General features: G+C 42.4%; 1 long non-coding RNA gene across 2 annotated transcripts; it reads right to left on the bottom strand.

The window, feature by feature from the left end:
* Window positions 1-5,939: 5,939 nt before the first annotated feature.
* On the bottom strand, window positions 5,940-9,703 carry LOC144581959 (uncharacterized). Of its 2 annotated transcripts, none has more exons than XR_013533472.1 (3): window positions 9,603-9,703; window positions 7,712-7,764; window positions 5,940-6,070 (listed from the first exon to the last, which is right to left on the bottom strand). It is a non-coding gene; the product is annotated as an uncharacterized LOC144581959 (long non-coding RNA). The 2 variants fall into 2 exon arrangements; XR_013533471.1 differs by having other exon boundaries at window positions 7,712-7,761; window positions 9,603-9,689.
* Window positions 9,704-10,749: the final 1,046 nt, after the last annotated feature.

Genomic DNA, 10,749 nt, shown 5'->3' with positions numbered 1-10,749 from the left:
ATTTTATTCTCCTTTGTCTGATGTGAGCCAAGATGCCTGAGACAGTGGGCTTATAGAAGGCATGGAAGGTACCATATGTGATTTTCTTACTCAACTGAGCACATCTTTGGTGCTCAACAAATAATAAACCACCCAAGTGCTGCCACCTTGTTGGGGACGAGGTTTTTCCCCAGTAGAGTCTAAATGAGAAGCTCCTGTCTCAGCAGCACTGAGAACTAAATCCTTTCAGTACCTTATTTATGTTCAAAATGGAAAATAGGTCATGAGGCAGTGGCTCACACCTGTAATCCCAGCTCTTTGGAAGACCAAGGTGGGGAGATCACTTGAGGTCAGGAGTTCAAGACCAGCCTGGCCAACATGGTGAAACCTTGTCTCTACTAAAAATACAGAAGTTAGCTGGGCGTGGTTGTGCACACCTGTGATCTCAGCTACTCTGGAGGCTGAGAGACGAGAGAGTTGCTTGAATCTGGGAGGCAGAGGTTGCAGTGAGCTGAGATCGAGCCACTGCACTCCAGTCTGGGTGACTAAGCGAGACTCTGTTTCAAAAAAAGAAAAAAAAAAAAAAAAGAAAGCAGATGCTTGGTGCCGAAAAGAAAAATCAGCACTGAGACAAAGGATCTCTCAGCAAACAATATTTACTTTTTTTACTTCCTGGACTGCAGGAAGGGTACTCTCACTAGCCATCTTGCCACGAGAGGACAATGAATAAAGGAGAAGTAGACCTATTTATCCCTTATGCATCTGGGGTTGTCCTTATCGCTGTGTCTGATCTCCCTTGGTTAGAGCCAGACATCACAATCTAAACTAAAACATGATTAGCTAACAACTTAAAACTTCTTTAAACAGGTAAAAGCAATGGTGATCTGGGACATGCTTGTGAGCATGTCCAACTCAGATACTGTGGTTAAAGTACAAGGACATAGAATATACCACATGCCTGTAAGCATGGCATGTCTAACGGCTACATAGATAGGGCTTAATAAAGAGTTATTAGCACGCTTATGATTTATTCTTTAACAAGAAAGGAAACTTTAAAGAGGAACTTTTCTACTTCCCACAGTAATGGTAGCCACTAAATCCACTGCAAAGAGAGGAAACAAAGGTCGTATTGATCACAACAAATCCCAAATCTATTTACAAGCATTTATCAAGTGTGTAAAACCACACCACCCTAAAAACTCTGCAGCAAATGTGCCTTTGGAAAGATTTTTCTGCATGAGTAAGACTTGTTGCAACTTTTGAAAATATATGGTTTAGAAAGACAACTTTCCCTAATAAATCACCTGTGGCAAACAAAGGAATTCTTCTCTCTTCCAAAGACCTCCAAACCACATTGAAAATGAGGGTCATCTGTCTCACACATATTCATTGCCAATTTGATGTGCACAGATGCCTCTGAAAGTCTTTGAATACCAAATGTTTCTACAGCATTGCCTTGCTCTTCCTTTTCAGAAAGAAATTCGTTGCCAAGCTCCACATTTGAGATTTTGGCCTTTCCACTATGCCCACATCAGGAGCTTTAGCCATCAGCCTGGTCAGTGTTGTCAGGTCAATGTGATGTCATCGGTGCTTGGTCCAGTAATCCAAGGCTTTCTTTAGTCACTTACACTGTACTCATTTCTAATATAGTGAAGGTCTTCAGCGTGGGAGTCGAAAACCCAAACCGTTTCAATTCATGGGTGGAAAACACGCATGAAAGTGTTTTATAACGCATCAACAACTTTATAAACAGTATAACCAAGAAAAGATAGAATGTCACATGCATTGCCTGAAATCATGCATAAAGGCAGAAGTTTTCACCAGAATGTAAGATTGCGAACTGGAGGGTTGGGGCAGGCAGCCGTGGCGTTGAGGCAGAAAAGCTGGAGAAGAAAAGTGGGAACGTCCTCCTCAACGTGCCGCCCACAGAGAAGCACGCCCCTCCTCCCGATGTCTGTGGGAGCTAGGTCAACCTGGGCCGCTATGTTTGAAACCTACAGTGGCAGCTTTTCAAACCCATTTCCCTGACTCCTACTCCAGAAGGCAAAATGGTTTCAGTTTATGTCCCATCTTTTCACCCAGGCCCTCAACTGCGCGCTACCCCTGCCGGAGCACCGTTAGGTTTTATTCACAGAAACGGTGCCTTCACAAATCGAAGCATAAGAGCCTTCCGAAGCAGCGTGTAAGTGCAATGTAACTCCCAAGGTTGGTGACGCAGGCTGAGCCGCCTGAGCTGGGAGCAGCAGCAGTTCTCAGGGAACCACTGCCCCCTGGTGTCTCCGCACGGGCCAGGAAGCATTTGTGGTCATCAACTGTAAAAGATTATTGCTGGGCTTTTTCTGACTCGTGGATTTGTTGGTTCAAATAAGGTTTCCTTCATCTCATGGCTTTTAAAATCAGACCTTTCTTCCTCCTCTCCCCCACTCTGATTTTTAATAACGCCCATTTTATTATAATTAGCAAAACAGTGTAGGCTCCTTGAAGAAAATTTGAGTACAATTATTTAACTTCATTCATGTTTTAATGTATTTCCTCCCCAATTTTTAAATCTTTCTACACATAAGGAAATCTAATTTTACTTGGGGACAGAAAAATGCTACAAGAACGATGAATTCTAATTTTGTCATAAATGTTACATAAACACAATCCTCTGCACAATAAGAAAACCAGTTTTTGAATCTGCTAGACTACTAAGAAACAGAGTTGACTTTTTCCTCTTAAACAATATAAAGCATAAAGGATAGCATTTAGATCACAGGCCCTCAAACATGTGCCTGTAATTTCAATACTATGGATTAAGAATACTGGAGTCGGTTTTGGCCGAGCACGGTGGCTCACACCTATAATCCCAGCACTTTGGGAGGCCAAGGCGGGCAGATCACTTGTGGTCAGGAGTTTGAGACCAGCCTGGTCAACATGGGGAAACCCTGTCTCTACTAAAAAATACAAAAATTAGCCAGGTGTGGTGGCACGCACCTGTAATCCCAGCTACTCAGGAGGCTGAGGCAGTAGAATTGCTTGAACTTGGGAGGGGGAGGTTGCAGTGCGCTGAGATTGCACCACTGCACTCCAGCTTCAGCAACAGAGTGAGATTCTGTCTCAAAAAGAAGAAGAAAGTCCTGGGTGCCGTGGCTTATGCCTGTAATCCCAGAACTTTAGGAGGCCGAGGTAGGTGGATTATGAAGTCAGGAGTTCAAGACCAGCCTAGCCAACATAGTGAAACCCCATCTCTACTAAAAATACAAAAATTAGCCAGGTGGTGTGGCATATGCCTGTAGTCTCAGCTACTTGGGAGGCTGAGGCAAAAGAATCACTTGAACCCAGGAGGCAGAAGTTGCAGTGAGCTGAGATCACACCATTGCACTCCAGCCTGGGTGACAGAGCGAGACTCTGTCTCAAAAAAAAAAAGAAAGAAAGTGAAAAAGTAGTAACATAGAATATTCTACTGTAGGGTGTGTGAAGGCAGAATTTAAAATGAGGCCTGGCAGGGCACAGTGGCTCACGCTTGTAATCCCAACACTTTGGGAGGCTGAGGCGGTGGATCACCTGAAGTCAGGAGTTCAAGAACAGCTCAGTCAACATGGTAAAATCCTGTCTCTACTAAATATACAAAAACTAGCCGGGCGTGGTGGCAGGTGCCTGTAATCTCAGCTACTCCAGAGGCTGAGACAGGAGAATCGCTTGAACCCAGGAGGGGGAGGTTGCAGTGAGGCAAGATAGTGCCATTACCTTCTAGCCTGGGTGACAGAGTGAAACTCTGTCTCAAAAAAAAAAAAAAAAATGAGGCCCACATATTTCAGGAAGCAGCTCAGCAGAGCTGAGGAGGCAAAAAGCCAACCAAGTCACAGGTGCCTATATCATGTTCTCAGCTCTAATCATTCTGGCTGCTGGTTTCTCTTACCACCTCAGTTGAGCACCTTTACTCTGACAGAGAGAAAGAATTCCACACTCCCCAAGGAAATGTGGCAGTTCTATCTCCCATCTCTAGATCTCTGCCACTTTTGTCTGCTACTTAAGAGGGAAGGGAAAAATTACAAAGCTGTAAGCCAGCCATTAACTATAATTATCAACTTGATCTCTAGCAACCAGAGCCAGAGAGACAATGTTGTTTGAGGCAAATCTCTTAACCCATCTGCTCCTCAGTTATCTCATCTGTAAAATGAGAAAGTTGGATCAGTTATACCTAAATCAGCCCCAGTTCAAACACTAAGAGTCTGTGATATATACTTGGGTCTCCCAGGCAAAAAAAAAAAAAACTGTTTTGTTTAGTCAAGAAAAAACCCCAGTGTTACGATAACTTTATATCTTAAAAAAATAAATATGACTGCCAGGTGCCTTGGCTCACACCTGTAATCCCAGCACTTTGGGAGGCCAAGGCGGGCGGATCACCTGAGGTCAGGAGTTCGAGACCAGCCTAACCAACATGGAGAAACCTCGTCTCTACGAAAAATACAAAATTAGCCAGGCATGGTGGCACATGCCTGTAATCCCAGCTATTCAGGAGGCTGAGGCAGGAGAATCATTTGAACCTGGGAGGTAGAGGCTGCAGTGAGCCTAGATCGTGCCACTACACTCCAGCCTGGGCAACAAGAGCAAAACTCTATCTCAAAAAAAAAAAAAAAAAAAAAAAAGAGACAAATAAAACCAACAGTGTTGGCCAGGTGCAGTACCTCATGCTTGTAATCCCAGCATTTTGGGAGAATGAGATGGGATGATGGGAGGATTGCTTAAGCCCAGGAGTTTAAGATCAGCCTGGGCAATATAGCAAAACCTTGTCTCTACAAAAAAATGTAAAAACTGTTAGCTGGGCATGATGGTGCATGCCTGTAGTTGCAGTTATTTGGAAAGCTGAGGCAGGAAGATTGCTTGAGCCCAGGAGGTCAAGGCTGCAGTGAGCCATAATCTTCGCCCCATCCTGGGTGACAATGAGACCATGTCTGAAATATATAAACACTATATAGAGGCCAAGCTTGGTGGCTCATGCCAGTAATCCCAGCACTTTGGGAGGCCGAGGCAAGTGGATCACAAGGTCAGAAGTTCAAGACCAGCCTGGCCAATATTGTGAAACCTGTTTCTACTAAAAATACAAAAATTAGCCAGGTGTGGTGGTGGACACCTATAATCCCAGCTACTCGGGAGGCTGAGGCAGGAGAATGACTTGAACCTGGGAGGTGGAGGTGGAGGTTAGCCAAGATGGCACAACTGCACTCCAGCCTGGTGACAGAGACTCTGTCTCAAAAAAAAAAACATATATATATATATCCCAATTATATATATATATATATATTGTATATGTATACACACACACACTCACACTCACACAGTATATATATATATATATACTATTTTTTATAGTGTGTATATACAGATAGATATAGTTCAGCAAATAAATGTTCAATAAACTAGGATATAAGTCCCCTTATTTTATTTTGAGGTTTATGGCCTGGGTGAGCCCACCTCCAAGACCTAGTGAGGAAATGGCTGCCCTGAAGGTTAAATGAGAGTGATTTATGTCTAACTGTCACCACCTGCTTTGCTGCCTGAAGCTCAGCTTCTCCTTCTATCCAAAATACTCTTTCTATTGTAAATCTGGCCACAGAATGCAGAAGCCAACAGAATGAAACTGTCTTCATTCAACAGAATGAAACTAAGCCAGCTCACAAGTACTTATTAAGCACTTACTGTGCCAAGTGCTGGGAACACAGTAGGGGACACAACAAATACTGGTTTTACCCTCATGGAACTCGCAGTCTAGAGCAGACATCAGATTCTTGTTTTTCAGAAGTGAGAGTTGTTCTGCTTTTCAGAGAAAAAAGAATGATCCTATAAATTCTGCATATACAGGAGCTAAGGTTCATTTGTCATTGTATACCCCATGCTTACCACACAGTAGATATCTACAAGTGTGTACCACAGAAATGAGTGACCGATCAGACGTAAAGATTTTTTATTCATCATTTAACAAATCTAAGCCAGGGCCGGGCGCTGAGGCATACGTCTGTAATCTTAGCACTTTGGGAGGCCAAGGCAGGCAGATCACTTGAGCTCAGGAGTTCAAGACCAGCCTGGGAAATGCGGAGAAGCCACGTCTCTGCAAAAATTAAGAATAATTTTTAAAATTGAAAAAAGGGCCGGACACAATGGCTCAGGCCTGTAATCCCAGCACTTTGGGAGGTGGAGGTGGGTGGATCACAAGGTCAGGAGTTCCTGACAACCCTGGCCAATATGATGAAACCCTATCTCTACTAAAAAATATTTAAAAATTAGCTGGGTGTGGCAGTGGACACCTGTAATCCCATCTACTCAGGAGACTGAAGCAGGAGTATCGCTTGAACCCAGGAGGCGGAGCTTGCAGTAAGCTGAGATTGTACCACTGCATTCCAACCTGGGCGACAGAGCGAGACTCTGTCTAAAAAATGAATAAATAAATCAATAAAATTAAAGGAAGACTCTAAACCAGTTTAAGGTATGCTCCTGGAACTGTTCAAGATCATCTGGGCATGTAGCATTGTTATCTTTTTCAGAGTAACATAGGAAAAAATGAAATTGACTGTTGGGCAAGTCAAAACCTTGTTTTCTTTGTGGTGTGTGGGTTTCTGGTTTGAGTTATCTTGCCTGTTCTTGCAGGAAGGAAATTCATGGAGGTTAGGGGTTTTATTGTCATTATTTTGTGAGCCTCCTAAGCTGTATTTTCATTTCGTCAACCAACAAATATGCACTGTGCTAGGTGCTATTCTGAGCACTGAAAATACCATGATGAGCAAGACTTGGAGGATCTCCATCCTTGCACAGCTTCTATTCTAGAACTATCCATAGATTGTTGCACTTTCTTCTCACCATTTACTTGATTGAGACAACTATAATTACTATGCCACTTTTAAAGAAGAACATTAAGGGGGAAAAAAGAATTCATCAATAAAGAATGAATGCTGCCCAGGCACAGTGGCTCATGCCTGTAAACCCAGTACTTTGGGAGGCCAAGGCAGGCAGATCACCTGAGGTCAGGAGTTCAAGACCAGCCTGGTCAACATGGTGAAACCCCATCTCTACTAAAAATACATAGCCAGGCATGGTGCCACACGCCTGTAATCTCAGCTACTCTAGAGGATGAGGGAGGAGAATTGCTCGAGCAGGGGAGACAGAGGTTGCAGTGAGCCAAGATGATGCCACTGCATTCCAGCCTGGCTGACAGAGATTCTGTGTCAAAAAAAAAAAAAAAAAAGAATGGATGCAAACTGAGTTTGCAGAAAACTCTGACTGAGCAGATTCAGGGCAGCACTGCTTCTATAATTCAATGGTAGTAGAAAGAAGAACCAAGCACTTATTTGTCATGGAGGATGTAGACAGGTGTATCCTTTTCAGAAAGGTTTTGCGATCCTTTTCAATGTTTTAAATTTATGTATCTTCTGACAAAGTAATGCCAATCTTATGAATTTATCCTACACAGTGTGCACAAACAAGGAAGGGCATGTGTACAAAGACATAAAACCTAGGTGTGGTGATGCATGCCTATAGTCCCAGCTACTCAAGAGGCTGAGGCAGGAGGATTGCTTGTGTCCAGGTATTCTGGGCTGTAATGCGCTATGTCTATGGGTGTCTGCATTAAGTTCAGCATCAATATGGTGACCTTCTGGGAGCAGGGGACCACAGGTTGCCTAAGAAGGGGTGAACTGGCCCAGGTCAGAAACAGACCAGGTCAAAATTCTGGTGCTGATCAGTAGTGGTATCTTACCTGTGAATAGCCACTGCACTCCAGCCTGGACAACATAGTGAGACCCATCTCTACTAAAAGAAAAGTTTTCATTTAATAAATAAAGAAATAAAAGACATAATTTCAGCATTATTTGTGATAGTGAAAATGAGAAATAACTTAAATGTCCATCAGAGTGAGATTGAATAAACAAATTATGGTATGTCCATATAACAGAATACTATGCAAGTGTTTTTAATGACATAGATCTAAATGTATAGACTTGGAAAAATATTCATTAAGTCAAAAAAGGAAGTTGTTTTTTTAAAGTATAGTTTAGTATAATACAGCCAACATTTCAAGTGTCCTAAGTACCTTACATGCATTATCTTAAGTAGATACTATTATCTTCCTCACTTTATAAATGTGGAAACTGAGTTATGCAGTAACTTGGTCAGTGAATGTAGACATCCAGCTTTGAGCCCTTGTGCTTAGTCACTTCACTCTATCAAGGAGGTAATTAATTCCCCTTTTAGCTTAGATAAGTTTGAGTTGGAATTTCCCACTTTCAATCAAGAGAACCCTAATAAATAATCCAGATACAGGTCAATAGAAAGTGGATAAATTATGGTCCAGTAACAGAATACTGTGTAGCTGTTTAAAAGACTCGGCATGGTGGCTTACCCCTGTAATCCCAGCACTTTGGGAGGACAATAAGGCGGGCAAATCACTTGAGGTCAGGAGTTTTAGATGAGCCTCGCCAACATGGTAAAACCCCATCTCTACTAAAAATAGAAAAATTAGCCGGGTGTAGTGGTGCATGCCTGTAATCCCAGCTACTTGCAAGGCTGAGGCAGGAGAATCACCTGAACCTGGGAGGCAGAGGTTTCAGTGAGCAGAGATCACGCTACTGCACTCCAACCTGGGCAACGGAGCAAGAATCAGTCTCAAAAAAAAATAATAATAAATTTTTTAAAAAGAAGAAGAAGCAATATATATCAACATGAAAACAAACCCAATATTTAAGAATAAAAGCAAGTTTACAGGACAGTTTGTGTGTATGTGTGTAATTTTGTATACACATGTATTTAGAGAGAAAAGGCATTTCAAAACAGTTTTAAATGTCTCTGGAGTCTAGAATGGGTAAGACTTTCACTCTATTTTTATATCCTTCTGTATCTATCTATCTATTTATTTATTTAATAGAGACGGGGTCTCCTATGTTGCCCAGGCTGGTCTTGAACTCCTGGTCTCAAGTGATCCTCTTGCCTCTGCCTCCCAAAGTGCTGGGATTAGCCACTGCACCTGGTCCGTATTTTTCTTTTTAATTTTCCAAAAAGCATATATGACGTCCATAAAAATTTTAAGCCAAAAATAATTACAGGACAATAATTGTGGTACATTTATGTTATGCAGCTTTCCACTTCAATGCCCCTATTTTGTATAAAAACAGAGGACTTAAAATTTGCAGGTCCAGGTTCTTAGACCAGGTTGAATTTTGTTTTTTTTTTTATTTTGTTTTGTTTTTTAGATGGAGTCTCACTCTGCCACCCCAGCTGGCAACCTCCATCTCCTGGGTTCGAATGATTCTCCTGCCTCAGCCTCCTGACTAGCTGGGACTACAGGTGCACACCACCAGGCCTGGTTAATTTTTGTATTTCTAGTAGAGATGGGGTTTCACCATATCAGCCAGACTGGTCTTGAATTCCTGACCTCCTGATCCGCCCACCTCAGGCTCCCAAAGTGCTGGGATTACAGGCATGAGCCACCGTAGGAGGCCCGGGCTCAGTTTTAAATGTGTTCTATCACCTTAAGCAAATGTGTTTGCCTTTGTGGGCCTGTTTTCTTCTCTCTAGGAGAGGTGCCTAAGCAACAGTAGCACCTATTTCAGTGGTTTCTATATGCCAAGCACTATGCTAAGCAGTTTCCTCACCATAGCTCCAGGAGCTAAGCATCAACCCCATTTTCAGATCTGAAAACGGAAACACAAGAATTGGAATCAAAATGAACTCATATTTAGCTCACCCCCAAAAGCCATGTTCTTCCCACTATACCACTCTCCAGCCACCTCTTGCATCATGTCTCACCACGTCCTGGTGCTGGAACATACTTAAACCCAGGCCCTATAACTCAAAATTCTCTACCTGAAAAATGCTATCATTCTGAATCCCTGGTCACTTATGTTATTATTATAAAATGCTTATGCTGTATCAAACTCTAAACCAGGATGTCTCACCTTAGCACTATTGCGGTTTGAACTGGTAAATTCCTTGCTGTTTGGGGCTGCCTATGTAATGCAGGTTGTTTAGAAACATCCCTGGGTAGCACTCCACACCTCAGCTGTTACACCAAAAATGCCTCCAGATGCACTGCCAAATGTCCCCTTGGGGAAAATCACCCTGGATTGAGAACCACTGACTTAAGAAAAGCCTGTGTGAACTCAGAATGGAAACTGTATTGAAAGGAAATTTTTAATCTAATAAATATTTGTACCTCCATTGATTGTTTACCAATTTGGGTTAATGTTAGATCCAAGTATCTTACAGTTACTTGCCATGTGCAGAACACTGTACCAATTACACATAAAATTATCCAAGAATTAGGAAAAGGAGTTAGATCTTACCCTCTCAACAACTCCACTTCTCACCCTACTGAAATTCATCCATGCCTGAGAGGAACAGAGCCATGCGAGGCTGCTGAGTGATGAAGGTGTTAAGAACACGCCAACCCAAAATACGCTGCCCTGGCAATACTGACTATTTTGTGTTAAAAACACTTGAAGAACAGCAGGTGCAAGAAGGTCATTCTGACTTTCCTTCTGTTTCTTAAAAGCAGGAGATAAAATTCCCATGTGAAAGATGTCCTCCCTATGCCAGAAGTAAAGTAACATTCTTATCATCAAGGACTGGGGAAAACTGGAAATTGAGGTCAAGGGAAATGTGTACAAACAGACTTTATCCTCCCAGCTACTTCTGCACCCAATTAACTCAGCCCAAGCCCCTCTGCCATGCCACACTTTCATAATTCACTAGTTTGTCTAATTCAGCATATAAGTGTTCAACTCTGTGTCTTTGAGCGTT

This window comes from Callithrix jacchus, chromosome 3 (genome assembly GCF_049354715.1).
Source record: "Callithrix jacchus isolate 240 chromosome 3, calJac240_pri, whole genome shotgun sequence".
Lineage (NCBI taxonomy): Eukaryota > Metazoa > Chordata > Mammalia > Primates > Cebidae > Callithrix > Callithrix jacchus.
This window is presented reverse-complemented; position numbering and strand designations above follow the sequence as displayed.